At 52.9% G+C, this 13774-nt stretch overlaps 1 protein-coding gene across 3 annotated transcripts in view; it reads left to right on the forward strand.

Moving 5' to 3' along the window:
• Positions 1-6014: 6014 nt before the first annotated feature.
• Positions 6015-13774, forward strand: part of LOC132478232 (soluble calcium-activated nucleotidase 1) — a 30864-nt gene continuing 23104 nt past the window's right edge. The window contains exon 1 of one of the 3 annotated variants that reach the window (XM_060081246.1): positions 6015-6109. The gene's annotated coding sequence lies outside the window, so the exon portion shown is untranslated. Of the gene's footprint in view, positions 6110-7079; positions 7127-13774 lie in introns of those variants that run through there. The other 2 variants (XM_060081247.1, XM_060081248.1) reach the window with 2 other exon arrangements.

Raw genomic sequence — 13774 nt, forward strand, 5'->3', positions numbered from 1 at the left:
GCTACACCTGGACAGGAGATGTAGAAGCAGGGATGCCGGATTGGGATGCTCGGGGCAAAGCAGACTTGAGTCTCACCCTTCCTTGCCTTGGAATTTCTTCTCCACCTCTTCTCCCCATGTGTCTGCCTGGAAGGCTAAGAAATCAAAACAGGAGGAGGAGGGGGTGTGCATTTCTGACATCCACCTGGCACACCTTCTCGCCAGGGCAAGCTGAGAATGATGGAGATGAAAGAAGACGGAGGGCTCCAGGCACGGGAAAGACCCTGGCCACCAACCTGCTCCTGTGGGCGCAGAAGGACAAGTGGTCCTGATGCTCCGTGACCCTGGAGAACCTCAAGGACACCGTAGCAAGATTAAGTACATGCATCTCCCCTGGAGATGTGGTTTCATTTCAGCTGGCATTAAAAGACTCAGAGGGCTTCCCTGGTGGCGCAGTGGTTGAGAGTCCGCCTGCCGATGCAGGGGACACGGGTTCGTGTCCCGGTCCGGGAAGATCCCACATGCCGCAGAGCAGCTGGGCCCGTGAGCCATGGCCTCTGTGCCTGCGTGTCCGGAGCCTGTGTTCCGCAACGGGAGAGGCCACAACAGTGAGAGGCCCGCGAACCGCAAAAAAAAAAAAAAAAAAAAAAAAAGACTCAGAACTGCTCATGATCTTTGGCGTGTGTCTGAGACTTGGCAAACCCTACATCCCTGGTTGCTTATCCACACAGGAAAACCCAGAGATAAGCTCATCTTCATTCCCACGCATAACCCAAGGACGTGTCCTGGTAAACAAGACCCGGGCCCAGCACACCCACTGACCTTCCTCTAGTCTCTCTGTCCTCAAATAACCTTCGCAGAAGGGTGACAGCAACACGAGAGAAGAGGCAAGTAGGCTACATCTTCATGCAGCCTCTGTGGGACCTTCGTCCGGGACGTTAGAGGATTTGGGTCTTTCTCAGAACTCCTAGGAACTGGGAACCCCCTGAGTGCAATGGGAAAACTCCCTGTTGCCCTACCCAGGAGACTCAGACCTGGGAAAGTCCTGGACCAATACCAGAATTCAATGCACGCAAAGTTGGGCACACAGCTTGGAAGAGAAAGAGATGCAAAGTTGGAAGATTTGTCCCCCTCTTGCCCCCCATGCAAGACGGCTTTGGTGTTGAAAAACTAAAAGATAGTTACCTTTAAGATCCTTCCAAGACATGAACTCAGAGGCCCAATATAGAGCAGAGCTCTAGAAATACAGCCAGACAGTGACCATCTCTTCCTGCAGCAGCTGGCTTGTTCTAACAGGAGTCTTTAAGTCCTCAGCCAGGGGATGCTGCCCTACCTTGGCAAGCCTTAGTCCCCTTGCCTGTAAAGCAGAACCAGGTCCAGGGTGTCTTACTGGAACCCGTGAGGACAGATGTGCCTAGAATAGGCCGCAACTATCACTAGAGCATCTTACCCAGTAGGCTTTGGGCAAGGCCCCTTCATCAGACACGTACATAGTCCTAAGTGAGACAAATAAAGGGCATGCACAGTCTCCCAACAGTTCAAGTCACGCTGTTCTGTGAAATTTGTTTTGTGCCATATTTAGGGGAACGCTAAGTTTTCAGAGTTTTTTGTACTGGGGGATTTGGGGTAAAGCATGAGAATGTTCGTTATAACTATCAGTGTTATTACAGGTATAATCTTCTTCCTTCTCTCCTCTTGGGTTGAGTCCCCACATCTCCCAAGAGTTAGGAAGAGATTACTCATTTTTTTGAGGCAGAAACTGGGTGTTAGGGGGTGTTGATATTAAATGTGACAACAAGAGCCTAGGGTTTCCCAAGATATTCATGAGAAAGAGAAGTCTCAGAGGTGAGGGAAGTTCCAGAGAATGGGAACTGAAGTCTGAGTACATGTTGGGTAGTGCCACCAGGGCCCACAACTCAAGCCAACAGGCAACTGGGCAAAGATTCGCAAGGCTAGGCTCCCAAAGAAAGCAAAGTCAGCTCTCAATAAAAGAAATATTATGTCACGCAAATGGAGCTGGCCAGGGCCCTGATGCCCTTTGTCAGGTACTTCTTTACTGCTTTAAAGTGGTAATAAGAGGTTCCCTGGTGACGCAGTGGTTAAGAGTCCGCCTGCCAATGCAGGGGACACGGGTTCGTGCCCCGGTCCGGGAAGATCCCACATGCCGCGGAGCGGCTGGGCCCGTGAGCCATGGCCGCTGAGCCTGCGCGTCCGGAGCCTGTGCTCCGCAACGGGAGAGGCCACAACAGTGAGAGGCCCGCGTATCGCAAAAAAAAAAAAAAAAAAAAAAAAAAAAGTGGTAAGTAGGAAAGTTTTGGCAATGCTTGATTCTCTCCATTGTGGCCAAAGCCACCCGCCCCCAGCAACCAGGGCGGAATGTTCTCAGTTCAGCAAATATCTTCCCGTCAGGCAGTCTGGGCCAGCTCTAGGACAAGAGTCATGGTGAAAAACCAAAATTAACGAATTAGAACCCAAAGCCAGCAGCAGTGACTGGGGGAGATTTCATCAGCCCTGTGATGGGTCAGAGGCCAAGGCCAACCAGAATGATGAGCCCTCCCACCCCAAAGAGGTCTCTTAAGTTCCCAGAAGAGCTGTAGGCCACACCCATCCTGGAATTCCCTAGGATCCCACACCTCATGCACAAGGATGTCTGAGCCAAACTCCTAAAGTCTTCCTGAACATTCATTCCCAAGTGGCTCCACATTCTCAGACAAGGGCAGCTCATGGGATGTAAAACCCAGCGGCTCACGGTGCTGGGAGGGGGGCATATTCCCTGGAATCCCCGCCCAGACGCAGCACATTCTGTGCACTCCCTGGTTTGGCAATTCCTTCTCTCTCCCTGGGCATGTCACTGTGCTCTGCTTGTTTTCTCATCCTCGGAAAAAACTACGTGACCTCGGTTAACGTCGGCAAGGCGCTCGGTTCCAGATAAGCACAGCCTGTCATTAGCGGCGCTGTGATTTTTCCCCCTGGGGCCCTAACATTCTGCCTCTCCCAGCTATTTTGGGCCAGGCTGCCCAGCCATCCCACTCTCAAGGGCAGAGACTGGTATTGCAAACTTTTGAATTCCCTTCCAAAGGGTAGCTACAGGCAGGCTCGGATGGTGGCGTCCCACTGCCAAGGGATGGGGGTGGGACAGCCTCTGTGGAGAGTTGGGAAAGGAGCTGAGATGGAAACTTGGCAGCCAGACCCAGCCTCCCTGGCCGCTGGCCCACCTTCGTTGCTCCTGGATGGAGCTGCTGGTGTTCTGGAAGGGTTGGGGGCAGGTGGGAATCAGACTGGCAACTGCAAGGATGCAACAGGCTAATCTGCTGTGATCTTCATACCTGGAAAAGACACTCTCACTATGAGAAGGACTGCCCTCTGGACTCCATGCCAAGATGGGAGGTCGGGGAGAGGAAAATACACTCACTGCCTTACTTTTGCCCTTTATATGCTTTCCGACTCTAATCAAGCCATTAAATGCCCCATGCCTCTGTTTCTCCATCTCTCAACATTTACTCCCCTATTTTGGGAATTCCTTTCTGGCACTTTCAGTTACACAGAGATAGTCCTAGATGGACCGGTTAAGTAATACTACTTTACTTGATGTACAAAATAGGAGGGCCCCCTGGTGGACTGCACAATTCTAGGCATTTCACTCTGAAATGAATGAGTGAATGAATAAGTAGACACATGATGAACAATTAAAGTGAAGAATTTTTAGTTTTTTATGCAGAGCCACAGAAACAAAAGGAGGAGAGAATTTCCAAGAGAAGGTCACGGTGAAGTCTCCTAGGATGCAAAGAAGACAAGGACAATGAAAATCAGAAGGAAAACCTGGTTGTACATGATTGTAGACTGGGAGGAAGGCAATTCCATGCCACAGCCTCCCGGGAAGGCAGTGTCTATTCACCAGACGATGCAAGGCCCCTTTGATCTAACCATTTTTCTTCTAGGAATTTATCCTACAGATATACTTATAACTGTGGTCAAATAAGTAAGTTCTGGGATATGCCCGGAAGCATCACTTTAATGTAGAAAGATCATAGATAGCCTAAAAGGACATCATTAGGGGCCTGTTAAATTACAGGACATCCACACAGTGGAATACCACGTGGCTCTCTAGAGAATGAAGCAGCTCTCTATATAATGATATGGAACAAGCATTAACGTGAAGTGAAAAATTACAAACCTTATTGAAAGACATTAAAGAAGACCTTGGTAAATGGAAAGGCAAACCATGTTCGTGGGTAGAAGACTCATCACCATAAAAATCTCAGTTCTCTCCCAATTAATCTACAGGTTCAAAGCAATCCCATTCAAAATCCTAAAAGGCTGGGGTGGGTGGGATATAGTGGGAGAGAGTGGGGAATTGTCCTGCAACATATGAAGGCGTATTATAAAGAGGTAATGATGAGGACAGTGATATTGGAGCTACTATGAGAAGTTATACCAGTACAACAGAAAGCCCCCAGACAGACCCATGTGTATAAGGAAACTTGATCTATGACAAAACTGGCATTGCATACACATCAATGGGGGAAGATGGATTATTTTCTAAAAAGAGCACAGAGATATTGGGGCATCTCCAGAAGAAGAAATAGAAATGACCAAAAAATATAAGAAAGAAACACAAACTCTCAGTAAGCAGGCAATGAAAAGACATTTAATGCCATCAGTGCGCAAAATTAATACACCTGATAATACCTCTGGAGCGACCTGATCTTTCATCCACTGCATAGAGTTTTATTTCATTGTTGTAAAAGTTATAATAGGTATATATGTTGTTTAGGGATACATACCTATTTGCTAAAATTATAAAATAAAGCAGGAGAATGATTATTAACACAACATTCAAGATTGTGGTTACCTCTTGGGGTGGGAGGGAATTGGGAAGAGGGAGGTGTACCAAAAGAGCTTTCAGGATAACAGGGCTAAGGTTTTATTTCTTAAGCTGGGAGGCATATATAGATTTAGATATCTTAATAAATAAAAGATTTGAAGAATTTACAATAATAACAGTATATATGGTGTATGGAACAAATGAATTCAAGACGGTTCCCCCCCAAAAAAAATGCAGAACCATGTTCAGCACATTTCCATTTTTTTAATAAGGTAATTTAATATATGTGTTTATGATTAGTTTGTGTGTCATAAAATACCTCTAGGAATAACCACAAGAAACTAGTAATAGTGATTGCCTCTGGGCAGGGAATGCAGAACGGGACCGGGGGTTATTTTTCACTGTGCACCATTTATATAATTTGAATTTTTCCCTTGTGCATCTGTAAGCTCTCGGGAGACACGAGGCTGTTTGCAGGCACCGAAAGGCTGAATCAGGTGCAGACCTGCAGAGCACTGAGGCACCCTCCTAGCCAAGCTCTTGGGTGACGCGCCACTGCTACCAGGTTTTTTCAGGATTTCTGAAATAGGCACACTGCAGGACTTGGGGGGTGAAGGGCCAGGATACCTTTTAACACGTCCATTAAAACAGCTCGGGGGCTGGGGAGGAGACTGGCAAAACGAGATGAATCAGAGACCCTGATTTGGGAAAGGATTCGTTGATTGCCAACCAGTGGCAGCGAAACCTCCACCCCATCCCCAGGACCCTCCACCTCCCAGGACAGTACAGCCTGTAGATCTGATCTTTGCTTTGGAAACGGATCAACATTCCGATGTGGCCGATTAGAAAAGCCAAGGAGAGGGGCTCTCTGAGAATGAGGGTGGCAGAAAGGGGCCCACGCTTCTCTGCCTCCAGGCGAGGGGTCCTATAATCTCAGCTCGAGGAATGATAACCCCTTCCTCATAGCCTTCAGTCTAGCCCCGTCCCATTTTGCCTTGGCCAACGTTCCGGAATAACGTGGCGGAGATGGCCTGCGGGTGGGCAGCGCCCAGCGCCCCTCCCTCCCTCCGGTCTATCCCCTGGCCGTCGGCTCCTCCTCCAGGACCCCCTCGCTGAGCAGCAAAAACTACAACTCCCAGTAGCCAGTTCGGCGCCCGGCGCGCAGCCGCAGAGCAGAGGCTGCCGGGAGCGTGTTGCCCGGAGGCGGGGCGAGCACGCCGGGCGGAAGTCGGCCGCTCGCTAGGTCCCGGCACTACCCGCAGCGAGGCCCCGCCGCCCGCGGGCCCCGGAGCCAGCCCGCACCGGGTGAGTGACGGCCTGCCCGCGGCCGCCGGCGCCTGCCGCCGCCTCCGACCCCGCCGCGTCCCGACCGCGGCCCCGCAGGCTCCCTCCCCATCTGACTGAGCGGGGCCCCTGCCCCCTGACTCGCTGACTGGGGTGGGACGCCTCCCTCTGACTCTGAGAAACTGTCCTCTTCTCCCGACTGGTGGCGGACACCTCCTCCCTCTGACTTGTAAGACTCTTACTTCCTCTGACTTGCGGGACACCTCTCTGACTTATGGGATACCTACCCCGTCTGACGGCGGCATTCCAACCCCTTCTCACCTGGGGGACTCCTGCTCTCTCTGACTGCAGGACTCCTTCCTCTCAGACTTGCAAGACTCCCCCCCCCCGCCCCAACCCCCGACTTGTGGACACCTCCCCGCTCTGACTAGGGTGGGACATCACCCCCTCTGACCCTGAAGGATGCATTCCCTTTCTGACGCTTAACTATCCTTGAGAACAACCCTCTCCTGTCCCCTGTGATTTCATGGCTGCTCCTCTGACCTATGCAGGGCCTCTCCTAACCAGTTAGGGAGCCCTCCCCTCTCTGACTGGCACTTTGTCATACCTGCAGCAGGCCAGCCTTCCCCACCCCAGCAGGCCTTCCTCTCCTTCCCTTCAGCACTTTTCTTCCTTTTGCACACAAACTGTGCATCCTCCCTCTCCCCTCCTCCCAGCCTCCATCTGGCCTGGATGGGCACCATCCCTGGGACAGGCACCTCTTGCCCATCCTTGTCGCTTGGTGCCTTTCCCTTGCCCTCATGTCCCTAGGCTTGGCAGGCACCTATACCTGCGCTCACCCATCTGTCTGCCAGGCACATCTTTTCCCAGGCACCTGAGTGTCCCCCAGGAGACCAGTGTCCCTTAGCACTCTTGCTGCATTTTGCCTGCCTGTCTCGGGGTATGTGCTTGACATCTTTTCCTACCACGTTCTCAACAGATTGTAGGTTTGGGAGCGCGCATCTCCTGGTGTCGACTGAATCTTGCTGGCTCTTCAGTGTAAGGACCAAAACTTGACAAAAGCGTGGGGTCACAGGGGGTCCATGAAAAGGAAGTCAGTGCTGCAGTCCTTCAGGAGCCGGGGGGGGGGGTCTCTGCAGCCTCTCCCTCCTTTCCCTTTGAGGAGCTTGATTGAGAAAGATCTTCCTGGATTAGGCTGTGGGCCCTCCTCCAGCCCCCAGCCCCACCCCACAGGCCTCTCAGTGGAACAGCCCAGCCTGAGCCTGTGGGCATGGTGGGGCACCTCCCAGAGCAACCAGCCGCCTCCCCAGAGGACCCCTCCCTGCCGGCCTCAATGAGCCCTCTATTCGGCCTGAAGGCACACTGACTGGCCAGCCCCTCCCTCTGCACTTGGTAGGGGCTGAGTCCTGAGAGTGTCTTCGGGAGAGGACTCAGGGGAAGTGTAGATTTGTTCAGGAGCTGTCACGAGGCCACCGTAGTGGTCTGGGGATAGGATTCTCTGTCTTCTCACTCTTTTTCTCATCCAAATTTCTCATCTGCTCACTGAAGGCACTGTGACGTCACAGGGTGGTGGAGGAAATCCCGTGTGTTCAAGTATACTTTGTGCCACCATATGATCTGATCGTTTGATACCTTCTGTTAGCTGAAAGTCTCCTATCTTCCCCCTAAAGATGTTCACCGAATGTAGTTCACACCTTTTTTTCATAGCCCACAGCAGCGTCATAGACTTTAAGCCGTTGGTACTTGAGGGATTTTTTACATGCCAGTCTGACAGCACCCTGTGTGTGTGCCAGGCATTCCCGAGCCACAGAGGCAGGGAGGAGGGAATCGGTGCAGGAGGAGTGGCTGTGTCCACCCCACTCCCTGAATGTGGCCTTTGAGGTGAGCACTTGCAGGCTGCCGCAGACACACGCCCCTTTCATCTGAGTCTCAGGACTTCCCAGGCAGCAGTGTGGCCATCCTAATGGCAGCTGTGTGGGGGTAGGTGGATAAATGCCCTAGTGTTTTCTCCTTCAAAAACAAGAGTATCTCAGCTCTGGGAATGTGGTCCAGAGTCCTGAAATGGCTCTGCACTATGATAAGGAAGTTATTTCTCTATTGTTCAGATGTTTGTGGAATGGTACCTAGGACACTGAAAAAAAAAAAAAAAAGACAGTGATTATTCTTTTCCCTCCAGTCACCCTCTGGACTGTGGAGATTCCTGGAAAGATCTTATTAAATGCCAACATTAGGGGAATCTAAAACTTTCATGTTGATCTTTAAGGACTTTTATGTTGATTTCCCTTTTCATTAGACCAAGGTGATCATTAGGAAAAAATGATCCTGATAATAGAGAAATCTGTTTGGGAAGATGTTTGGTTTTCTCTTTTTCTACACTTTTTTTTTTTTGAATCCTACTTGTTTCTATGTAGTAAGTCCAGTCATTAAGTGGAACTCACAGCTGCAGGTTCTGAAGCAGAGCCCAACTTCCATTCGTGCTCAGCCAGCAGAATGGGTCATGGGGAATGAGGCCGGAGTAGGGCTCCAGATGGCAGTGTGCAGACGGGGCCAGACCAGATACAGCTACGGTTACTGGCGGTGTGAGAGTGAGGGTGAGGTTGGAACCCACCCAGAAGGGCTCCAGGGGGTCCCAAGGGTTGAATGAGTCCCAGTGATGCCACTGAGAAAAGTGGGGGAGAAGATGGGTTCTTGCAGGTGCACCTCCACTGTGGGAGCAAGCCCTGATTCAGGTCGATCGTGGGGTGATGGTGTCCCCATATTTGTGGGCTCTCTGGGAAGCAACCCCAATGATGTGTGGTTTTGTTTGGGACCTCACTTCCAACTGGGCAGATAACTTTTAGCTAAAAATCCTCCAAGTATAACATTAACGATACAACTGAAGCTCTACTGTGATGGGATAACTGCAAACTGTGGATGATTCTGACACTGTGCCACCTGCCCCAGAGACAGAGCCGTGTGTGAATGGCCCTGCCCCTTGGGAGAAGCTGGAGGTTCTTTCCCTGTCTCCCTCCTTGTGGTTGGCAGAATAATGCCCCCCAAGGTGTCCACATCCTGACCCCCCAGAATCTACAAATATATCACCTGACGAAGGGAGATTAAGGTAGCAGATAGAATTAAGCTTGTTAACCGGCAACCTTTAAATAGGGAAATCATCCTGGATTATTCAGGTGGTCCCAGTGTAATCACAGGGTCTTTAAAAGTGGAAGAGGGAGACAGGAGAACTTCAGAGGGAAATGATGGCAGGAAGGCTAGAGAGATGCAATACTGCCAGCTTTGAAGGTGGAGGAGGGGCCATGAGAAGCTGGAAAAGGCCAGGAAGCAGATTTCTCCACCAGGCCCTCAGTCAGGGACACAGCCCTTGATTTTAGTGAGACCCACGTCAGACTTCTGTCCTGCGAGACTGTAAAATAAGTTTGTGGTGTTGAAGCTGCTGAGTCTGCGGTGATTTGTTACAGCAGCAGCAGAAAACGAATTCACTCCTCTTGGGTAGCGACTTCAAAACAAGACAGAGGGCTGAAAACTAAGTTATCTCAAAGTGTATTTAACTGGATTCAGTAAGCAGTTGTGAATGCCTGTTTGCAGAGAAAGAGAGGAGTCAGGGAAAGTGCAGAGTTAGGTAGCCCCCAGAGTCAGCCCTGACCTCAGGAGTCCCTAAAGGACATATTGGACTACTGGGACCTTTTCCTTCCTCCCTGGTTTCCTTCTGCTGCCCACCCTGTCCAAATTTGAAATGGACTTTTCAAGTACAAAATAGGAAGCCTTGGCGAGTCCAGAACAGAAGAATGCCATGAATCAGGTCACATTCTCAAGGAGCTGAGACACATCATCCGCATCCTTTGAGATGCTGTCTCGCTGCAGCTTTGAAGCCCTTGGCCTCTGTCTTTGCAGCCCTGAAGTCAGTGATGTCGACGGGATTAGCTCTCGACTTTCTAACCAGGAAGTGCCCTTGGGCGGTGAGCAGAGCGGGAACTCTGAGGCCCGTCTGCTGTCTGGATGCCGCTGCGCTCTCACTCTCGGGGACCATTCAGATCAGAGACCGAGGCAGGGAAAGGAAGGCAGCTGCTCTGCAGGAGTGAGAGGCTGGGAGGAGAGTGGCCGCCACTCTGGGCGACAGGGAGCTGGGAGGGGCCTCCTGTCGCTTCCTGCCTCCCTAGATCCTGAAGGGGAGGAGTTTTGCCCTGGCAGCTGTGTTAAACCTGTTTGCCCTGCCACCTGTCACACCCGTGTTCCTAAAGGAAGCTACAGAAAGGCCCTCAGCTGTGTCCAGAGTTGCCGCCTGCTTTTGTCTAAGCCCTGCTAAGTCCAGTGGCGAAAGGCCCAAGGATGGCCCGTGGAGGTAGGGGTGTCGGAGCCTGTCCTCACTCTTAACTGTAACCGGACCTCGGAGGGGCTCCTGCTTCTGGGGTGGGGAGATGGCGTCACCCTGGACAGACATGCAGGAAGAGGTCGTACCGCCTTCCTTGGGCCTGGGAACCCACTGGCAAGTGGACACACCCCAATGCCACACCTGCCTGTTTCAGGCCTGTTTTCTAAAGAAGGTTTGGTTCGACAGAAACCGGAAAAGCATGAGTGTCAGTGAGCCGTTCTTGATACCCACCCTAAAGAGAGGGGACCGGGAAGGAAATTCGGACTCGAGCCTCCTGGATGGTTGTTGCCCCTTGACAAACAGCGACTTCTTTCTGTGGATGTTGCAGTGGGGCTGGCAATGGAGAAGGAAGCCAGCAGGGGTGCAGTGCCCTGGGGTTTCTGAGCAGGAGAGGACTTGGCTGCAGGGCCCCTGAACAGGCGAGCCTGGCTCGTCAAAGAGCCTGTGACTTTTTACTGCAGCAACTTGGTTCCAGTTTCCCGGGTTATATAAAATCAGCCCATTATGCTGCACGTGATGGGACTGACAAACTTCTTGTTACACTGAAGCTGACATTTAAACTGCTTAGTGTTTGGAGGCGCGTGGGCAGGGGGACAAGGGTCAGCCTGGCCCCCAGGAGCAGGCCTGTCGGTGGGTCATCTGTGGGGGCAGGGGGCAGACCCTGGCATGGACGGGAGAGTGAATGCTGTTCCAGAATGGTGAGGTGGGGAGGAACAGAGGTGTCACAGGGTCGGGGCGGGCTCTCCATTCATTCGTAGATTCATGGATTCACCGTTCATCCATTAACATACTGAGCGCTTTCAGTGTACCTGAGTGTAATCTGGAGATGGAGCGGTGACTCGGATAGGAGATTTGGACAAGTACAGACAGCGGGAAGGAACCCGAAGAGCAGGCGTGGCTGAACTGAGCCTGAGCAGCAGCAGGAAGCGCTCTGCCCGGACCAGGGCTGGGTGGCCGGCGGGCTCCACTGGCCCCTGGCTGCTGATGGTGGCCTCAGATTCTCTGCTGGGTGCGAGCAGGCAGGAGATGGGACAAGATCACTGGTGATAGGATAGTGACTCAGGAATGGGGAGAGTGTTGACCGGAGGCAGTGAGGACGCCACATCACAATCTTGTGACGCATCTTCACTGGCAGACACTGTGTGCACTGTACCTGCAGCTCTGTGACCAGGGGACAGCTCATCAGGGACTGATCCAGGGCCGTGGGCTTGGGTGTAACTAAGGTGGGGCTCAGGGGCAAGACGCTGAGGGGCTGCTCAGGAAGTGGGTGTATTTTTCACTCCTTCAGCACTGGATGCTGTGGGGTAGAGGGTGGGCGGGCACAGGGTGGGCAGGAAAGTCCTTCTGAGGAGGTGAAAGCGAGACAGCGAGGATCCAGGAGCCGAGGCAGGAGGACGGCAAGCCCTGTCTGGGGGACGAGGGCCGGCTGGGATGTCGGGACAGAAGGGAGGCTGGTGTGGCCTGTCACTGCGGAGGGTTGAAGGCTGGCAGGGGTCGTGTAAGTAGCGAGGGTTTGCTCACGAAGCAGGGAATGACGTGGCCAGAGGGACTGGCTTGAATAGCAGATGTCGCTGGCTGCAGGGCACCAGTGGCTGTCAGGGAGGGCAGTGGCAGCAGGGGCTGGAGGGTGGCCTGTGTGGTTGCGGTGAGAAGGGGACATGAGAGCAGATGGGGAGGAGACGGGTGGCCGGATTGCTAGGGCCTGCTGGCGGAGCAGGTGCTGCGGAGGAGGGGAACCAAGGCTGTGCCTAGGCTTTTCGAGGTGGCGGTGGTTCATAACTTACTGTTGAAGTATGTTCAGGTGGAAAGTTCCATCTCCCAAGGTTTCGATGAAAGTTTTGACCAGGGCAACTGCAATTATGGCCGTCCTCCATCACCACCTCTATTCCTTGCGGGGAGGATTTGTGAGTGAATGCATGTTAGAAATCCAGGCAGAATTCTGACTAGGAGGTGAGATGCAGGAATTGAGAGCTCAGTGGTGACACTGGGCTGGACGTGGACACAGGGCAGCTTTGGCCTGGCTGTGCTTTTGAAGCCTCGGTTTGGCGAGACCAGAGGAGGGGCTGGGACTCCTGTTTCTCCCGCGGAGTCCTCAGCAACCAGCTTGCGGCTCCATGGCAACTTGGGGGGCTGCCTCCTGGGGGAGGAGGGAGCCCTCTTCCAGGAGGGGAGCTGGGAACCAGTGCCCAGGGAAGGAGAGGAAGGCTCCAAGGCCATTCTGCAGGGCCCCACGCGTCTTGCTTCCTCCTTAGAAGTCACTTTTCTGCACTTGACCCTGTGGCTGAAACCTAAGAATGTCCAGAAAGCAAGGGAAGGGGAAGCCCTGGTTTCCACGTGGACCCGTGGCCGTGATTTTCCATCCTAGGAGTGGGGCCGCATGCTCTGCATTTGGGGGGCAAAGGGTGGGGGGTGGCACAGAGCCTCCAGATCCCCGTGAGTCCCCACACCCTTCCCAGCTGCTGCCTGGTGGAGGGAGGAGCATCTGCACGGAAAGTCACACCGTTGGTTGTTTTGGGGGCCAAGGCAGAAATGTTCCATGGCCCGAGGGAAGTTTCTCAGGCTGAGACCTACTGAGTTACAGCTGGAGGCCGAGACTGAGAGCGGCCGAGGGCTGGCGTTCAGCTGATTCTGCCCTGGAGACAGCGCCGGCCTGGTGCCGCTGTGGCCTTGCTGAGCTGCGTGGTCTGTGCTGGGGACAAGAGCTGCTGTTCCTGGCCGCTACAACCAGCTCTCGAGCTGTGCCTCGAGCTGCGCCCAGGGAATGGGCCGTGGCGAGCCACGCTGTCCTTGGAGCTGACACGCTCCAAGCGTGACACGCTCCTGGGCTCCAGGCGGTGAGGGCCCATCAGGCTCTGGTCTCTCAGCCATTTGCATGACAGAAAGACGCCAGGGGACGGAGGTTGCCAAAACCAGAACTATTTTTGTTTGGATTGAATGTGTTTTATACTTACATTTGAATATTACAGAAACCTAACCCAGGAGGAAGTAAAAGCTCACTCACTCAGTGAGCGCGCGTCTGCACTGTGCACTGTTCTAGGAGTTGGGGACACAGGTGAACAAACTGGTAACTATAACATGATGTCAGGTGGTGACAGATGCCAAGGAAGGGGATGGAGGGTGCCGCCGGGAGCAGAGCCGTCAGGGAGGGCTTCTCGGCTGAGGTGACCTTGGATTAAAATACAGACCTGTACTCTCTCTGTTCCCCTGTCCTGACTGACCCCCACCCCACCCCCCAGCACGTGCTGCCCCTCCCGCAAGATTGCAAAGCACAGAACCTTCTACCGGAACCTTCTCTCACCGAGCTTTCTGTCTTGCCCGCT

Source organism: Mesoplodon densirostris, chromosome 18 (assembly GCF_025265405.1).
Source record: "Mesoplodon densirostris isolate mMesDen1 chromosome 18, mMesDen1 primary haplotype, whole genome shotgun sequence".
Lineage (NCBI taxonomy): Eukaryota > Metazoa > Chordata > Mammalia > Artiodactyla > Ziphiidae > Mesoplodon > Mesoplodon densirostris.